This window comes from Lissotriton helveticus, chromosome 8, assembly GCF_964261635.1.
Source record: "Lissotriton helveticus chromosome 8, aLisHel1.1, whole genome shotgun sequence".
In the NCBI taxonomy this organism is placed as follows: Eukaryota; Metazoa; Chordata; class Amphibia; order Caudata; family Salamandridae; genus Lissotriton; species Lissotriton helveticus.
Genome location: NC_136069.1, coordinates 1,066,427,867 through 1,066,448,451, shown reverse-complemented (window position 1 = coordinate 1,066,448,451; position 20,585 = coordinate 1,066,427,867).

The window sequence follows — 20,585 nt, the reverse complement described above, 5'->3', positions numbered from 1 at the left end:
ATATATATATGTATATATATATATATATATATATATATATATATATATATATATATATCCAATCGTAAAGAGTTGCCCCCTTCAGTAGAACCAAAACGCAGGTAGGGTTGCTTAGGTTTGTTTATTGGAAGTTCCAGCTCAGTAGTCAACATTCCTTTGCATCACTTCATAAAAGCCTCGAAATATTCTTGCCGACGCATTTCGTGCAGTGTTGCACTTCTTCACAGGCATATTTCTCACAAAGCGCAGAGCAGTGCGCGCACTCTTTATTGCAACTCGATACCTGCCCTTGTGGGCGTGGCTCCAGGCAGAGCATCCTGGTATCTGTAGTGCAGCGCTGATGTTCTTTGTAGATTTTCGCTAGTAAAACCCAAGTGGGTGAGCAAAGTACTCCGTTCAAACTGGGCTGCATATGTCATCTCCCAAAAACCGCCTCCTGCTGACTGCATTGTTGTTTTATATTTTTTTTATTGTTTTGTTTGAATTTTTTTTACTTTTTTTGGCTTTTCTGAACAGTTTTATATTTTTTTTGTATTTTTTATGGGGAGAAACAAAAAACAGGGAATTGTAAATGGCTCAACTGGAGCAAAAAAAACAGGAAAAAATTAATGTTTCTTCGGGCACTTGTGGTGATCACCAGCACGGATGATAAGTTTAATGCTTTTCTCACCATAGCAAAGTGTCCCTCCAAAAAATATGCAAACGATTTTAAAATCGGAAAACTTGGATTGAATGTTTGGGGTCATCTCCCTTCCCTCTGGACCCGATGGGGTGGGTTGTTTACTTTGGGAGGTGCTGGGAGAAGATTGGGCAGTGTTTCTGGCCAGTTCCCTGACCTCTGCCCTAGCATAGTTGTTAGGGTGCCGGCGTTGCATGTGCTGAATCATGGTGTTGTTGCCAAAAGAGTATTTTTTGTTAGGGTTCTCCCTTGAAAGTTGAAAGCCACAGATTAAACAAGTCGCCTTTGGCGCATTAACTTTCTTTTTGTCCTTTGGGATGGAAAAAAACTCCCAGATAAAGTGCTCCTTTGGCTTATATGGGGTAGTATCTTCTGGTAGGAACCTCCCCTCCTCCCCCTCCTCCTCCTCCTCTTCTTGTTCTCCACCACTGTGGTGTTGTGGTGGTCCTTGTGGTGGTGATGGTGGTGGTGGTGGTGGTGCAGATGCTCCTGCAGCTGCTGCTACTGTAGCCATTTTTCAGACAAATAGGTACAGAGAGGTCTTTCAACAGGTCTTCCTCACTCAAAGTACAAAGTGAGAATGAGGAAAATAGGTGGGGGCTTTCATCATTTGGAAAACAAAACTGTCCTGAACCAATGTAAAGTGTTATTTTCAGGTCACATGACTCAGGCCTTCATCATTTGGAAGCCAAAACTGATCTGAACCAATGAAAAGTGTTATTTTCAGGTCACATGACCCGACGCGCTTACGCTACGCGCCCCGGGGCGTGCCCGGGGGCGCGTAGCGTAAGCGCGTCAGGACGCGCCCGGCAGCGCTTACGTTGCGCGATCGTATGCGCTCGGGCGCCTCCGGGTGCATTTACGCCGTGCGTCATAAGACGCATCACGCGGCTACGCGATACGTCACGATGATGTTTTCGTTCGCGGCAATAGCGCTAACGGGACGCTCACCGGTACGCGCACCGGGGCGCGCCGTAACACGGCGCTTACCGGTGAGCGCATCGGTACGCGCCCCGGGAGCGCTCCGGGGCAAAATAAATAAATAAATAAATAAATAAACATTAAAAAAATAGTATTACATAAATATACAATATAAAATTCATTATAAAAAATATTACATTTCATACCTATAGAGATTTGCTATTAAAAAACCTTTGAAATTCACTGAAAAAACCATAGGTTTCACACCAGTTATAGTTAGGAATTAGCATTTAAAAAACCTATTAAATTCACTGAAAAAACCATAGGTTTCACACCAGTTATAGTTAGCTACAAATTTTACTCGCATAAAACCAAGGAAATTCCCACGTTATAGTTAGTTGGACTCACTATAACTTGCGCGTGCAATGCACTGCTGATGACGTCACATATTACATCACTCATGACATGGTCAGTGACATCACTTATAACATCACTGATGACACCATCCTTGTGACAGAGTGACAGACCTCCTTTCACTGTAATGTAACCCTTGAAACACAAATTCAATAATAGAAACTACAATTTTCAAAAAAAAACTGGAGATACCCATACCAGTTACAACAACCTATTCAATAATTCCACCATCTATATACACATCCACTCATTCATCAACAGTTCTATATAGTCACTCTTACATATACTCACTCATCATATGTAGTGATACACCTATACATCCTGTTACACACCAACAGTCATCCAAAAGATACTCTCACACATACTCACACATGCAAATAAACTATTGAACATCCATTTATTTGCATATACAGCTATACATACACTACCACTTTACTTCTAAGGAAACTTACACATACTTACTTACTTAAACAATCACTTATAGAAACACATACTTATTTAAACAGGAACTATTACAATCCCTCACTCTCACATATACTCACTTATATACATCAATATTCACATATACTAGATTAAAACATATGTAGTTACTGATAAAGACATTAGTGAGATAGTCATTCACTCACTAACACACACATATACACTCATCCACCCATACAGTCCTGCACATATGCTGTCTTCAAAACACATACAAAGAGAGAGTCAGTCATTCATGCATCTATCTGCTAAGTAATACCCCCACCAAATCATACAAACACTCATACTGACACTAAGAAAAACATCTAATAACCCATATACATACACATGTAGCTACTCACCAACCCATGCAGCCACTTATACACAAAGTGAAACACTAATCCATATATTTAAATATTTAAACATTACTCACTAATATATGTATTCACTAAGATATTCAATAACATATACATATATAACACATATTTATTTTTCAGAAAGACACATATTCACTGGATGGTGTCATCAGTGATGTCATGAGTGATGTCACTGACCATGTCATGATTGATGTAATATGTGACGTCATCAGCAGTGCATTGCATGCGCAAGTTATAGTGAGTCCAACTAACTATAACGTGGGACTTTCATTGGTTTTATGCGAGTAACATTTGTAGCTAACTATAACTGGTGTGAAACCTATGGTTTTTTCAGTCAATATATATATATATATATATTCACTGAAACCCCACAGGTTTCAGGGATGTTATAGTAAGTTGGACATTTCACTCATACAAAACCAAAGAAATTCAGCTGTTATAGTTAGCTGAGCTAACTATAACTCGCGCCCCCGCAATGCACTGCTAATGACGTCACAGATCACATCACTCATGACATGGTCAGTGATATCACTGAAGACATCACTGATGACATCTCAAATAACATCCCTGATGACATCCTCCAGTGACTGTGTTTCTGAAAAGTTTAACTATATTTTATATATGTGACCAAGGCCTCTGAGAAGGCCGAAACGTTATGCTGGTGGCGATGCAACAAAATTGAATAAAAATACTCTCTTCACCTCAAGACTGGGTCAGCTTTCGTTTGTCGGATCGGCGGTGCCCCGGGACATTGGGGAGTGCTGGTTCTTGCTGGACGAGTGCAGTGGCATATATATATATATATACATATATATATATATATATATATATATCCAGCAATAGCAGTCCCACTTTGGGAAAGAGCCAGGTGAGACCACATCTTGTGCATCAGGTATTTTATTCAGGGAACAGCATGCCAGCGGAAAATTCTTTGAAGAGCCAAAATTACAACCAATTAGTAGCCAGACGCGTTTCGAGTATCTCTCTTCTTCAGTGGCTAACTGGAAATGCAGGGAGAAACAGTTTTACTGGTGTATCTGATTATGAATGTCTCCCGCCCGGTTGGGCGTGGCTCCACGGCCTTCTGGGAGACGTAGTCCACACCAATTTGCAAACCTGTGTAGGTACGTTTCAACATGCACCAAATGTCCAAAAATTACCGGTGCAGCTTCAAACAATGTTGCGCCTTGCTTCTTTGCTGTTCCCGCTGAGGTGAGGGCACACCTTACTGCATCAGTGCGCGATCATTCTCATCCGCGTATTGCAGCATCATGTGGCGCCGCTGCGGACCCGCTTCCAGCTAGCGGTCGGCTCTCTCCCCCGACCTGGGCAGGCCGGTTACACATCCAGCAATAGCAGTCCCACTTTGGGAAAGAGCCAGGTGAGACCACATCTTGTGCATCAGGTATTTTATTCAGGGAACAGCATGCCAGCGGAAAATTCTTTGAAGAGCCAAAATTACAACCAATTAGTAGCCAGACGCGTTTCGAGTATCTCTCTTCTTCAGTGGCTAACTGGAAATGCAGGGAGAAACATATATATATATATATATATATTACCTACTGGCGGTCGCCAGTAGGTATATATAGTTAGGACCTAGTTACCATAGGAAATTCCGAACATTCTATTGCGAATAACGTTGGCGCCGATTGAGGGATCTGCCTGTAATTTTCCTTAAAATTGCCTCGCTGCGCTCCGCTCCTTCCCTGAAAGTTTTGAGGGGATTCATCAAGCGGGGGCCGAGAAAAAAGGGGGGTCCCAAAACGTGTTTTCCCCATGTTAATTTCCATAGGGACATTCTGACAAGACTACAGCTCGAACGGCTGAACGGAATTATGCCAGATTTGGCAAAATGGTAGGGCCTGGTATGCAGCAATGCCTTTTGTATGTTTGGTGTGAATCCCTCCAGTAGTTCTTGAGAAAATTGAATTTGAAATTTTTCAAATTGCATTTTCTATGGGACATTTAGACACAGCTACAGCCCGAACGGCTGAACGGAATTACACCAAACTTGGCAAAATGGTAGGGACAGGTATGCAGTAGTGCCTTTTCTATATTTGGTGAAAATCCCTCCAGTAGTTGTTGAGAAAATGAATTTGAGCAAATTATATATCTATATGCGCTCAACATTCTATTGGGAATAACTTTGGCGCCGATTGAGGAATCTGTGTGTAATTTTCCCGAATTTTGGCCAGCTCCGCTCCGCTCCTTCCCTAAAAGTTTCGGGGGGATTCGTCAAGCGGGGGCCGAAAGGGGGGTCCCAAAACGTGTTTTCCCCATGTTAATTTCCATAGGGACCTTTAGACACGGCTACAGCCCGAACGGCTGAATGGAATTACACCAAACTTGGCAACATGGTAGGGCCTGGTATGCAGATGTGTTTTTGCTATGTTTGGTGAAAATCCCTCCCGTAGGTCTTGAGAAAATTGAATTTGTAATTTTTCAAATGGCATTTTCCATGGGACATTTAGACACGGCTATAGCCCGAACGGCTGAACGGAATTACACCAAACTTGGCAAAATGGTAGGGACAGGTATGTAGTAGTGCCTTTTCTATATTTGGTGAAAATCCCTCCAGTAGTTGTTGAGAAAATTGAATTTGAGCAAATTATATATCTATATGTGCTCACCGTACGCGCACCATACGCGTACCGTACGAGTACGTGCGCGTACCCTTACGTGCGCGAGCGAGTTTCTGATTGGCTGGCAGTCGACTGTCAACAATCCAAACTGTCCAAACCAGGAAGTGTTGGCCAAAATTTTGTTTTTCAGGAGAACTGAGGCACAAGAGAGCCCAAAACAAGAGTGGAAAACACCAAAAGGGGGCAGGGTAGAGACCCCCCAACCCTCTATTCCTTCTCAGTGGGTCCCAAAAGGACCCCAAGGGCAAAAAACCCAAAAAAACAAGAATCGCGGGGTACGCGCACCGTACGTGTAGGGTACGCGTACTGTGCGCGTACCCTGCGATTTAAAAAAATCAATAAAACATTTTTGCACTTGGTGTTCCTTCTGGGACCCCCTGAGAAGGGCTAGGGGGTCAGTGGGTCTCAACCCTGCTCCCTTTTCACGTTTTCCACTCTTGTTTTGTGCTCTCTTGTGCCTCACTTCTCCTGAGAAACAAGATGGCTGCTCAGGTGGTCCCAGAAGGATAACAACATATATAAACATTATCCGCTAATAGAATTAGCATTTACAAAACCTTTGAAATTTATTGAAAAAAAATATAGGTTTCACGCCTGATATAGTTAGGAATTAGCATTTAAAAAACCTTGTAAATTCACTGAAAAAACCATAGGTTTCAAGCCTTATATAGTTAGGAATTAGCATTTAAAAAACCTTGCAAATTCACTTAAAAAAACATAGGTTTCAGGCCTTATATAGTTAGCAATTAGCATTTTAAAAACCTTGCAAATTCACTTAAAAAACCATAGGTTCCAGGCCTTATATAGTTAGGAATTAGCATTTAAAAAACCATTGAAATTGCTCCTATATAGTTAGTTGTACTAACTATATTTCGTGCACCCGCAATCCACTGCTGATGATGTCACATATTACATCATTCATGACATGGTCAGTGACATCACTGATGACATCACTCATGACATCTCAAATGACATCACTGATGACATCACTGATGAGATCTCATTTGACATCACTGATCACATCACTGATGATATCATTCATGTGATAATACGATGCACACTCTAATATAACCTTTGATACACCCAGTGTTATATACAGACTACCATTCTTGAAACCATTGACACACCAATACCAGTTACTACATACGCACTCACTGATTCCTAGGTCTACACACACATTCACTCATTCACCCATAGAATCACTCATACATACAGTCACTCATCAATACAACACTATCATATGCACTCATACACCTATACAGACACTCAAACACTGCCACTCATCCATGGAGTTACTCACACACCTAGTCAGTCATGCAAAGAATCAATCACACTTCCATTTCCTCAACTATACAGTTAGACACACAACACCTTACTTATTCAAACATATACTAACACATACTTACTCTCTTATACAATCACTGATACAAGTACACAATGATCCATATAGCCGCTCGCACATTCACTGGCTCTCATGTATAGTCATTTATATATGCCAACTCTCACATGCACTGTGTTTTACATATGTACTTACTTGCACATGTAGCACTGAGATATCATTCACTCACCAACACACCCATGCACACAGTCAACCGCCCATATAGCTGTTTCCACATGCACTCTTGAACTCATACACCTAGTGAATCAACTGCTCACACATCTATGCACAGAGTCACACACCTCCCAGCCACCCACACGCACACTCAGTCTCCCATTCAAATACATGGGCAACCAATCAATAACCCATATAGCCACTCATATAGCTACTGATCAACACATGCAGCAGCTTACACAACAACAGACATACTGATGCACACATTCAGAAAGTTTAGTCACTAACCCATGCATATAGTAAGACACATTTAATCACTCACTCATACAGTCAGTCACGCACCTACTAAATCCTTCATCCAGACACTTATACATCCACTCATTCTTCAATATGTAAAACATATTTAAACTTTACAGAAACACACAGTCACTGGATGATGTCATCAGTGATGTCATCAGTAATGTCAAATGAGATGTCATCAGTGATGTCATCAGTGATGTTATTTGAGATGTCATCAGTGATGTCATCAGAGATGTCACTGACCATGTCATGAATGATGTAATATGTGACATCATCGGCAGTGGATTGCGGGTGCGCGAAATATAGTTAGTACAACTAACTATATAGGAGCAATTTCAATGTTTTTTTAAATGCTAATTCCTAACTATATAAGGCCTGAAACCTATGGTTTTTTAAGTGAATATATATATATATACTCCAAGCTGTATTGAAGAATGACGATTATCCAATTATCATACAAAGAGAATCTTGATTTCATTAAATACAACGGAGGCTGACATTATGCAAGAACTTTTATTGCTGCCCAAGACATGCAGCCCTTTAAAGTGTAACAAGTACATCATAGATAAAACCTTCCAAATAACAATAACAAAACGCCACGGCAACCAAGTATCTTCCTCTTGGAGCTGCGAAAGGATAGATAAGTTCTTCCAAGAAAAATGTCATTATGACTTATTTACAAAGATGTAGAGTCTGGAATAGAAAAAAGTAATATTGGTAGAGACTATTTCCATATATCCATATAAATAACATTTTATATAAATTAACATTGATAAAACATCCACCCCACCAGGGAGTGGTGGGAGGGATAATGTCAGCCTCCGTTGTCTTTAATGAAATCAAGATTCTCTCTGTATGATAATTGGAGAATCGTCATTTCATTACAAGACCGGAGGCAACATTATGCAAGTTTAAAGCTCTGCAATGCTACGTTGCTTACATTTTCTACAGGTTTAAGATAAAATCTAACAAAAGTGGAAGCATTTGACCAATCTGCTACTTGGAGGATATCTGAAAGGGAGCCTCCACCCCAGAAAACCTTATTGACCATAGCCCCTCGGGAAGAATGAGTGCCAAATTTGGATAAGTCGATACCTGCTTCCAACATAACCGTTCTAACCCATCTCGAGATAGTTGCAGAAGAGATTGCCTTGTAGGGTTTAACAAAAGAAATCAGTAGTTGATTTTCATTCATAGGTCTAAAAACACTAATTTTCTCTTCATACACTTTCATGCAACTTACCACACAAAGTTTAGAACAGTCAAAAAAGAACGGGTAGAAAATGTTTTCCGACATTGTTTTGGCTTTTTTCCATATCTCAAATAATACACTATCAGGTGAATAAATCCTATTAGAAATTTCTAATGCTTTAACGACTGACACTTGTCTAAAAGATATTAAGCAAAGTAGTGTAGCTAACTTAATGGAAAGTTGTTTCGTTGTAAGGAAAAGGTTATCAGGCCAGGATGTTAAAAGGTTGAAGATAAGATTTATGTTCCATAATGGATACTATTTGGCTTTAGGAGGACATTTCAGTCTTATTCCTTTCATCACTCTATGAAATAAGGGGTCAGTACTGATAGAGAAGTCATTTAACAAGGAATGCCCTGCAGAAATTGCTGATCTGTAACAATTTACTGCTCTATAGGAAAGTCCTGATTTAAAAAGGTGTGCTAAGTAGTTTGCTACCTCTACAACAGGTGCGTCCACGGGATTCATATCCTCTTCCAGGCACCAACTACACCATTTTTTCAATGCACTGATGTATCTTCTCCTTGTTCCCGGAGCTCATGACTCATCCAATAGGTTTTTAGCCTCTTCTGAAAGGCCCGAGTATCTTCTTGAACCCCTGAAATCTTCCGGGAATGGTTCATCTTTCCTTCTAAGAGAAGAGGATGTACCTCTCCATCTGGGCCCTGAAGAAGGTCCACACTCCCTAGAATAAGGCGTGGAGTTTCTACTGCCAGTTCCATCACGCCTGGGAACCATATTTGAGATTTCCAAAAAGGAGTAATTTGAACAATGTGGCAATGCTCCCTTTGAACTTTGAAGAGAGCTCTCTGGATTAGTGAGAAAGGAGGGAAGGCATAACAATTTAGTATGTCCCAAGGTTGGAGAAGAGCATCCACTGCAGTTGCTAGTGGGTCTGGCCTCCAACTGTAAAAAAGATGTATCTAAAAGGTCCACCTGCTGGCAAAGAGATCTATCTCAAAGGGCCCCTATAGATCTTGAACTCTGGAAAACTGAAGGATTCCATTTCCAGTCGCTGGAGTCTCTTAGGAACCTTGAGTTCCAATCTGCCCTTGTGTTTAGATGGCCTGGGATGAATTCTGCCCTCAGAATTATTTTGTGATTCCAACAGAAATACCAAATCTTCTTGGCTACATCTGCTAGAAGTTTTGACCTTGCTTCCCCAAGTCGGTTGATGTAGGAGATGGCTGTGAAATTGTCTGTTTTTCAGGGTAGACTTGAAGCTCATTAGGGCGTTCAGGCTGGCTAACATCGCCAAGCAATTTATGTGTAGGGTGAGTTCTTCCTGGGACCGTTTCCCCCCAGTTTCTATCTTTCCTAGTCTGGCACCCCAGCCTAGATGCTCACATTGGATTCCAGTGTGTGATTCGGAGTATTCCGGAATATTGCTTTCCCATTCCAACTGTCTAAGTTGTTGCACCACCATAGGAGATCCTCTTGAGCTTCCAGAGACAGGGGTACGATGTCCAAGTACCAAATACCTTTCTTCAGTCCTGAAGAATTTAGCCTCTGTAAGGCCCTGTAGTGAAGGGGCCCTGCAGAAATTGCTTGAATGGATGAAGATAAGAGCCCTACTATCCTTGCTAGTTCCCTCAGGCTCACTGTGTCGTAGGATAAAACATTGGAATTTTCTTTCTTTATTTTTGATAATTTCTTCGAGGGAAGTTGTAATTGAGTTAGAGGTGTGTTCACCTGAAAACCTAGAAACTCCAGGTTTTGTGAAGGGGTCATAATGGAGTTCTCTACATTGATAATGAAACCTAGACTCTCTAGGAGATCAATAGTCCATTTCATGTGAGTCAGTAATTCTTCCTGACTTTGAGACATCAATAAAATGTCATCTAGGTAGATAATCAGACGTACTCCTCTACTCCTTAAAGAGGTGACCACTGGCTTCAGGACCTTGGTGAAGTACCAAGGAGCTGAGGATAGTCGGAAGGGGAGACAGCAAAACTGGTAGGTTGTATTTCTCCATACAAACCTTAGGTATTTCTGAGAATCTGGAACCATAGGGATTGTAAAATAGGTGTCCTTGAGGTCTAGTTTTATGAGCCAATCTCCCTCTTGGAGAATATCTCTCAGAAGATGTATACCCTTCATTTTGAAGTGTCTGTATACAAGGAAGGAATTTAATTCCTTTAGATCTATTATGGGGGGCCAACCCTTTTCTTTCTTTTTCACGAGAAAGATTGTGCTCACAAAGCCCGGACCAAAGTTTGAAACAAAAAGAATCGTCCCTTTGGCTAAGATTTGACTCACTTCGGCATCTACTAGCGGCGATTGTTCTTGGTCTAGGGAACGTTTTCTGGGTTGTTTGGTCTGATAAGGAGTAGTAATAAAATCTATTTTGAAACCTTTTACAGTCTCTAGGACCAAGGCATCTTCGTTATGGATGACCAATTGTGGCTTATTTTTATTTTATTTGTTTACATTTGTAATGCGCACAGCTACCCAACAAAGGGTTTCCCGGCGCGGTTAAAAGAGAGAGCCTTCCCCCTACCTTTGGGGAGGGAAGAACCAGGAGGAGAGCTCCTTACCTTGTTGTCCTTGACCTTGGAATCTTCCTCGATTGTTTCTGCCTCGTGTTCGACTATTGTGGCCCCTCTGGGAGAAGAACCTGTTATTCCCCCGATCGATAGTATCTTGGTTAACCGCATTGGTTTTGTTGGTAAAAGGACCTGTTAAATCCACGGCTGGCCGCCAGTCCTGCCCTGACAGCCCTTCCAAAAATTCTGCCTCCGAACATGTGTCTCATGTTTGTTTGGGCTTTGTTAAAGGTGGAGAATGGGGAGACGTATTTACCAAGTGTCTTTATGAAGGTCTCTCCAAAGAGTAGACCGTTCGGGTCTCCTTGAACATCTTTGTCTGCTAAATCTCCCAACTTGGGGTACATTAATATTGCCCTTCGTCTTTCGGAGATTAGCTTGGCGTTAGCGTTTCCGAGCAGGCAAATGGCACGTTGGCTCCAACCCATAGGAGTTCAGTGTCAACCGGGATCTCATTCATTGAGGACTCCTCAGCTAGGTCCAAGATCCTGGCAAGGGGACCAAGAGTGTCTAATAGTTTGTCCTGGCACTGCTTAAGGCCGCATTCCAGGCCCTTGCGAGGACCACTACCGGTCTTGAATAGGAAAGTCAGAAGTTCAGGATCAAGTGTGGGAGTCATGCCAGCCTTGTTATCCAGAAAGGGTCTTGGACACTCAGAATTCATGAGAATGCGAGAATCTCTTTTGATGGGTTTAATTATCCAGGTCTTAATACATTTAGATACCTGATCTAAAGGCCACCACTCTGAACCTCTTGGATGGGTGATCTTTGAGGGGTTAAAAATCTCAGACCCTAACGGGTCTTTAATAGAGTCAGAGTTGTTGCTAGATAGCCCCAGGTCCTCATCAAGGAGGTCATCATCAAATGTATTTTGGGGATAAAAGACATATTCAACAGCCTCATCATCAATATCAGGTAAGGACAGGTAATCATCGTCATATTCGATGATGTCTGGTCTTTGTGTGCCGCGAGGGACACCTGTGCTTTTTGCACCATGAAGGTCGCTCATTCTTTTTGTGCCGTTTGAGGCACCCAGGTCATTTGTAGCGCACAGGCTACCAATCGATAAAACTCTGTTGTTGGTAGCACGAAGGTTACCATGAGGCTCAATGTTTTTAGATTTTTTTAGGACCTTACCACCTTTTTTGGGAGAGCGTCTTGCTCCTCTTCAGAGGAGAGTGCTGGGTCTTCGCTAGGAACATCTCTTTTTCTAATGGCAAGTGCTGCCTCCACAGCTTCCATTAGGGAGGACTTTAATTGCCTCTCAAAGAGGTTCATCAGAGAGGTTTCAGTGAGAGGAGACTCATTACTGGGTTGGGAATCACCTTGAGACATAATGTCTTTATAATCCCCGTTTTTAAAAAAAATAGAAGCCCCAGAGATGTTGCTTCAATAAGGTTTCCCTTTAAAAATATACTCGATTTCTTTAAAAAACCTTATTGGGTAAGCTAGGAATTATTAAAATTACCAGGAGTAAGGAAAGCGATCGTGCCGGCAGAAAGATCAGCTATTTTGGATCCGTTAGCTCAGCGCTGTCCGTCTCCATAGAGTGGGTGTATGAATGTCTGAATAGATGATTTAGTAGGTGCGTAACTGACTGTATAAGTGGGTGATTAAACATGTCTCAGTGAATGCATGGGTCAGTGACTAATCTGTGTGAATGTCTGTATCAGTCTTTCAGTTGGTGTGTAAGTGGCTGCATGGGTTGGCGGGTACCTATATGACTGTTTATATGGGTTCATGATTAGTTGTCTGAGTACCTGTATGGGTGGCTGAGATTCTGTGTGGGTGGCTGTGGGGTGTGTGACTCTCACCATGGATGTTGTTGTTGTTGTAATACTTTATTCGATATATTCATATCATAAAAGTACAAATATTAGTAAACATAAAACCATGTACGAAGTATTACATCCATTTCATCTAAAAAGGGCTAAAATCTTTATACAATTAAAAAGATAATTACACTAAAGTGCATTCTCAAAAATATTCAAAGATCTTGATATAGTAGGGGTTTAAATTGTGCTATTACCTAGCAGCCTGGTCCGTATGAACCAAGCGCTGGCAAGATACTTTGAAACTCCACAGACAATATACAAGGATGATGAATCAGTTAAAAGGATACGCAATGCAATTCTGAAATCTCTAACACCCATCTCCCTACACACAGGTTTTAACCATTTTGCTCTAGGAAGCTTGTAAGCCTTACAAGCAAACAAAAAGTGAGGTAGAGATTCTTTCGTACATGGGCAGCCTGGGCAAGTAACATCGTGATCCCTCACTCCTTTCCACCCCTCTGTAAACTTTTTAAGGGGGAGTATGCTATATCTCATCTTCAAGAAGAGGGATCTATCTCTTGGACTTTGGATGTAATCCAGAAAGGTCTCTAACTTCCTAGTTGGCTTATGTTCCAGAAATTGATTAGTCAGAGGGCCCCACTTAGTGCTTTTTAAATCCTCAGCCTCCACCCACTCCCAATATATTTTTTTGACAATTTGTTTATGTGGTGGGGACTGGGAAACCCAAAATTCAGCCATTGCTATATTAACCACCAAATGTCTCAATTTATTGAGCCACTTTATCTTTTTTGAGGCATTCAGGTTAATTAGTTCGTCCAACACCAGGGCATATTTTGCCAATTCTGGTGTCCTTCTCAGGCGCACCCAGAACAGCAAGGGACGGAGACGTACTATATCCGCAATTGATCGTTTGCCCGTGTAAATAAAGAGGGGTTTCAGAGGTGTTGAGTGGGGGAGCGATACTAGGTCTCTCACAAACCAATTCTCAGCTCTTGTCAGGTCCATTGTATTCTCTCCGCCCCACAATTCAGAACCATAAACCGCCAAAGCTAGCGCCTTTCTCTCATAGACTGCGAGGGCCGGGGCTATTGGCCTACTAATAGACAAGCGCTGATTCCTCAGGATAACTCCGGAAACCCTTTTAAGATTTAGGAGCATTTTTGCTAGGTGGGAGTCCCATTTCATATTGTTACTCAGCCTGACTCCCAAATAGTCAAATTCTTCCACCACCTCTAGCACAACCCCATTTAAAGTAAGATGGACTTTCCTAGCCTTTTTTTTTAGAGGATAGCACCATAAGCTTTGTTTTGGTGGCGTTGACAGTTAGCCCTCGCTCGTCGCAGAACAAACGAAAGCGATCAAGCCGTTTCTGTAAACCCGATGGCGTTTTAGACATCAGGAGGGTGTCGTCTGCAAAGAGGAGGGTAGGTGTTTTCTCCCCGGCCAGGACTGAGGCATCCGCAGGGTCCTCCCTCAAATGGTCTACCACCCCATTGATAAAGAGGGAGAACAATGTCGGAGCCATCACACAGCCCTGGCGAACCCCTCTGTTGACTGGCACCCTCTCTGTTAGCTTGCCTTAACTCCCCCATCGGATTCTGGCATAATTGTCTTCATGGAGCCGAACAACAAACGGCAAAAGTTGACACGGGAACCCCATATCCAACAGAACCTTCCAGAGCTTGTCACGAGGGATTACATCAAACGCTGTTTTTAAATCAATAAAGGCCAAATATAGGCTACCCTTTGCGACGGACACAGATTTCCAGCATACTGCACAGAACCTGAAAACCTGGTCCATCGTGCCCACATTTTGCCTGAAGCCCGCCTGGAAGTGGGTCAAAATATTATCTTCATTTAGCCATGTCCCTATTCTATTAACAATGACCCTGCCAACTACCTTCTGAATTATATCGATTAGATTTCTAGGTCTGTAGTTGGCAGGGTCCTCCCTATCGCCTTTTTTATATATGGTTACAACCTCCGCGCCCTTCCATGATTCGGGAACAGAATGTCCGTACATGATTAAATTCATTATACGAGCAATGAGGTTGGACCATAACTTTGGGTCGTGCAGAAGTAAATCGCCTGGCAGCCCATCCTGGCCTGCCGCCTTGCCGGGTATTATATTTGTAATAGCGTCCTGCACTTCTCTGGGAGCAAAAGCTGCTATCTGCGTTTGGGTCTCCATGCTAGGTTCATTATGTATCCCTGTTGTTTGTCCCGGCTCTACTTTCCCACAATACAATTTTTAAAAATGGGAGTGCCACTGTTGTTCTGTTATATGATTTGGTATTGGCTCCACCCCCCTTCTATCCAGTTTATTGATCAGGTTCCAGAACAGAGTTGGGTCTTTTGCATTGACAGCAAACTTAAGTTGCTGCCAGTGCTCCTCCTCCCAATCTCTTTTAGCTACTTTGATGCTACTACTATACTCCTTCCTGGCTAATCTTACTGCTATCGGGTCCTTTCTTTTGATGGAAGTTGTTATTATCTTCCTCTTTGCCCTGCATTCCGCCGTATACCAGGGAGTGCCATTCAAGGGTTTTCGATTTATTTTGGTAGATCCCCTACTCTCCCCTATAATAAAATAAATACCAATTTTATCTATTAGATTCTTGTAGGAGTCAGCTAATTTAAAATCTGAGAAATTAGGCTGTGCCAGCCTGTCCGATGTTAGATCTCTAATCTCTGCTTGTACCAGCTCTTTAATACTAGTTAATTTTTCCTCTTCACATCTTACCCTACTCCATTTTAACTTCCGGTTGCAATTTGTGGGGATTACTTCTTTAGTGATCATCGTAGGACCATTCCTTATTTCAGTCTCACTCCCCCAGTTGATATTCATACAGAGTGGGTTGTGATCACTATCCTGTGATTGCCTAACCTCCATATCCACTAGGCTGCCCCATGATTGGATGTCCAGTAATATATAATCTATCCGTGATGGGCAACCTATTCTGTTGTATGTCATTGCCCCATTAGGGTCTGAAACAGTCCTCCCATTAAGAGCCCGTAGATTATGTTCTAATGTTAGAGCATTCATTTGTATTGCTCTCGCCGTCCATTTCTTAATAGGTTTTAAATTTAAAAGGGGAATGGACTGTCTCCAATCATCTATACTCAGCCCTAAGAGCTCCTCATCAGCTAGGGGCTCATAAGTGCAATTGAAGTCACCCCCTACTAACACTTTAGACTTTGGGGACATACCCGCTAGTATCACATCTAGTAATGCTATTGTGGGTGAGGATTGACAACCCTGGGAGCCTCTAGCATATACACAGAACAGTTCCAGTGTATTTCCTCCATTCGGGCCTTTAAGGGCTATGTATAATATGTAATTTGAGGGTAAATTATGGACGGTGACAGCCCAGTTCAGTGCCACACTGATCCATATAAGCAGGCCACCTGATGGTCGTCCTCTCCCTACTGTAGTTGCTGGGATAAAGTAAGTAGCATACCCATTTTTATGGAGTGGGATCATGCTCCATGTTTCTTGGAACAAACAAATATTAAATGTATCTATAAAATCGTTCCATTCAGGAATAGCTAGTTTTTTTTCCAGACCTGCTATGTTCCATGAAAGGAGATTGATGGTATTAGGGGCTGGAGCTAATCCCTTGGCTGTTACATTGGTTAATGATCCCTTCTCTATTATACTCGGAAAATTTCGCCCATTGCTGGTTTGTTCCTCCCTCCTACAACCGTACTCAAATCCAATAGGAAATACACCTCCCTCTCAGCAGTACTTACAGTGTGTATCTGTTCGGTCTCTCCCTCGTCTAACATATCTCCCCTATCTCCAGTAACCCTAAAGCTTATTGGATTTATCTGAGTTAATGAAGGTCCCCTGTGGGTATTTAAGTAAACCTTTTTATTTGCTGGAGATATGACCACAGGATGAGTGTCATTGAGTCAGTCAACTCCATCTAAGGTGGTAAGGGCGGCAAACCTATTAGAAGTCTGGATGTCAAAGACTGAACCCCCCAGGATGTTATAATTAGGGTTAATAGGTCTTCGTTGGTGGGGGAGTAGTGACCTAGGGTAAAAGTAACTTATGTCATGTATCCTAATCACTTCTCCTCCACCCTCATGGTACCAGTCATTGATAAATGAAATAACCCTGTGATCTCTAAAATTGACAATTATCACATCACCTTGCGTATCTTTAGGCCTTTGCCCTACCCAGCCAAGCCTTCTCACATTTAAAATGTCCCCATTAATATTAGGGGGTAAAGGTCTATTCTTCCCTAACCAGTGTATGTCCTTATTTTTAAGGTCCGAGTACCCTTCCATTTTCTCTGATTTAAATTCGGGGACCCCTGTCAATATTGCAACATATGGTGCTGCTTCTGGCGGAAGGTCTATATGTTTATTTGAGACATTTAAATTCCTAGGATTTTGCCTCTCCCTCTCTCCTTTTCTATGTATATCTAGTGGATTATTTTGATCTTCTTCATTTTTTTCCACCGAAGGAGTCTTGAATATTTTTGGGGCATTCATTGTCTTCATAGGGGCAATTGGGTTCTCCGTTGATGGGGATATCCTTTTTAATATTTTATTTCCTTTATTTGAGTCGCTCTGGCCAGGCTTTGCAACTAGTGTTAGTTTCCTGGTATCTTCTACTAGATCTTTATTAAGGTTGTATGTGTACTAATAGCTTCCTCTATTGACCCCAAGTGTGTTGCTAGCCTTTTGACTCTTTCAACGAGGGGTAACAATAAGGATTTCACTAACACCTCAATATTACCCATTAGATCTTGGTTTAAATATTGGTGTCTGGTTGACGGCTGACCCGAAGCTATAATCTCTGGTCCTGTAGTATAGATAGTTGGGTGAATTTGAGAGTTGTTAGGTATTTTAGCCTGCCTCCCCTTTTGACTGTTTGCCCTCCTTTTCCTCTTCAATGTGGGCCTTATTGATGGTGATGGGGCTTGGGGATTATTAGACATTAAAGGGTGAAGCATTAGGGATTCTTCTGGGAATATTTCTAGGACAAGGTCTGTACTGCTGTCTTTACCAGAATCGTACCTATTAGGTTCAGATATAGTAGTAGTTTCAAGAAGTATAGAGGGAATACTAGTATCGCTATTTGTAAATTTATCCTTATCATTAATCGGATTTGGGGTAGTTGCTTGTTGTATTAATCCCAACGAAGAGCGCCTATTCAGGATTTCTGTAGAAAGACGGCGCTCAGCGTTGGCAATTTCTTGTTCCAGCGCTGTGGCCGCCTTTGTAATATACTGGTCTATTGTGCCCCTCAGGGACCCTCCCGGTAGGGATTTCGAGGCGCTATGTAGTGCTGGTGGGCGTGGAAGAGGACCCAGGTGCGGCCGGTGACTCAGGCGCTTGGCTACCTGGTCCTCGCAGTCCCGTAGTAGAGAAGAGGTCTCCCAGTCTATTTAGTCCCTTTAAAATCTGACAGCCTCTCCCAGCAAGCCGGGCAGCAACCAACAACAAAGTACAATCCTCAGCTCGAGCGGGGGCCGCAAGGCGCTATGTAGTGCTGGTGGGCGTGGTGTGGCGGGAAGAGGACCCAGGTGCGGCCAGTGACTCAGGCGCTTGGCTACCTGGTCCTCGCAGTCCCGTAGTAGAGAAGAGGTCTCCCAGTCTGTTTAGTCCCTTTAAAATCTGACAGCGTCTCCCAGCAAGCAGGGCAGCAACCAACAACAAAGTACAATCCACGCATGGATGTGTGAGTGGGTGATTCACTGGGTATATGGGATCATGAGTGCATCTGTTAGGGGTTGTATGGGTGGGTGAGTCGGTGTATGGCTGTGTTGGCTATTGAATTGAGGTCTCAGTGGTACATGTGTAAGTAACTATATATGTGAAAGGCAGTATATGTGAGTGTTGGAGTATGTAAGTGACTATATGTGAGAGTGAGTGATTGTGAGAGTGGCTGTATGGATGAATGTGTGCTTGTGTCAGTGATTGTAGAAGATAGTAAGTACATGTTAGTATCTGTATGAATGAGTGAGGTGGTGTGTGTATAACTGTATAATGAGTAAATCGCAGTGTGATTGATTATTTGGGTGACTGACTAGGTGTGTGAGTAACTCTATGGGTGAGTGGTGGTGTGTATTTATATAGGTGTATGAGTGCATATATCAGTGGCTGTATTGATGAGTGACTGCGTGTATGAGTGACTGTATGGACGAGTGGAGGTATGTGTAGACCTATGAATCAGTCAGTGGGTATGTAGTAACTGGTATTGGTGTGTCTATGGTTTCGAGAATGGTAGTCTGTATTTTAGAGTATGTATATGAAAGGTTATATTAGGGTGTGATGAGGTGCATCAGATATTAAGTGGATGATCTTATCAGTGATGTTATCAGTGATGTCATTTGAGATGTCATCAGTGAAGTCACTGACCATGTCATGAGTGATGTAATATGTGACGTCATCTGCATTGCATTGCGGGGGCGCAAGTTATAGTTAGCTCAAGTAACTAAAACGGCTGAATTTCTCTAGTTTTGCACAAGTGAAATGTCCAACTAACTATAACGTCCCTGAACCCTGTGGTTTTTTCAGTGAATTTCCAAGGTTTTTAAAATGCTAATTTCCAACTATAACGTCCCTGAAACCTATGTTTCTTTTTGTGAATTTCTAAGGCTTTTTAGATGCTAATTACTAACTATAACATCCCTGAAACCTATATTTTTCCAATGAACTTCAAAGGTTTTTTAAATGCTAATTTCTAACTTTAAGGTAGTAGTCGCGTTTGCAGAGTGGTGCATAAAGGGGCCTGGGCCTCCGAGCAGCACTCAGACATTCTGCTGCATAGGACTTACAGGAGGTACCAGGAGGGATACATGGCCGCCAAAGCCCCTCAGAAGTAAAGTGGACTTCATCCCCCAACCAATACTGTGCTAGGAGGTGAGTTTGCAGAGTGGTGGAGAAAGGTGAGTGCGGCCTCCGAAGACCTCTAAGCAATCTCACTGTGTGGGACTTACTGGAGGTAACAGGAGGGGTATTTGCCCCCCAAAGGTTAACCTTGGGATCCAACTACCCCTCCTATTACCTCCAGTAAGTCCGCACAGCAGGATTGGTTAGTTCTCAGAGCAGGCCATGCCCCCTTTCCCCACCACTCTACAAACGCACTTCCTGGCATGCTCTTGGATGGGGATTAAAGTCCGCTTTGCTGCTGGAGGTCCTTAGGGGCCAACTAGCCTACCTAATACCTCCAGTATGCCCCAGATAGTGGGATAGCTGACAGGTGGACACAGGTCACGCCCCCTTTCTCCACCACTCTGGAAATGCACCTCCTGGTACATTCTGGGTTGGGGGATTAAGTCAACTTGGATCCTGAGAGTCCCTTGGGGCCAACTAGCTCACCAGTCTACCCCCTTCCCTGGGCAATTTCTGGCCCTGGTGACCTCATCCCCCGGGGCCCAGCCAGCCTTTATTTTTAATTTTAGAGGGGGGCCACCTGGCCCCCTCCTGAGGCAAATTATGGCCCTGGGGACCCCATCCCCCAGGGCCGGCCTTCCATTAAAAAAACATACATATCAATTAAATTTTGGGGACCGCGGGGGGAGCCCTAATGCCCCTGCGGTCCCTGACGGCTCCCCACCTCCAGGGGAAACCGGCATTGCTTTTGGACAAGGGGAGCTGCTGACATGCAGCACCCCTTGCCCAAAAGCAATT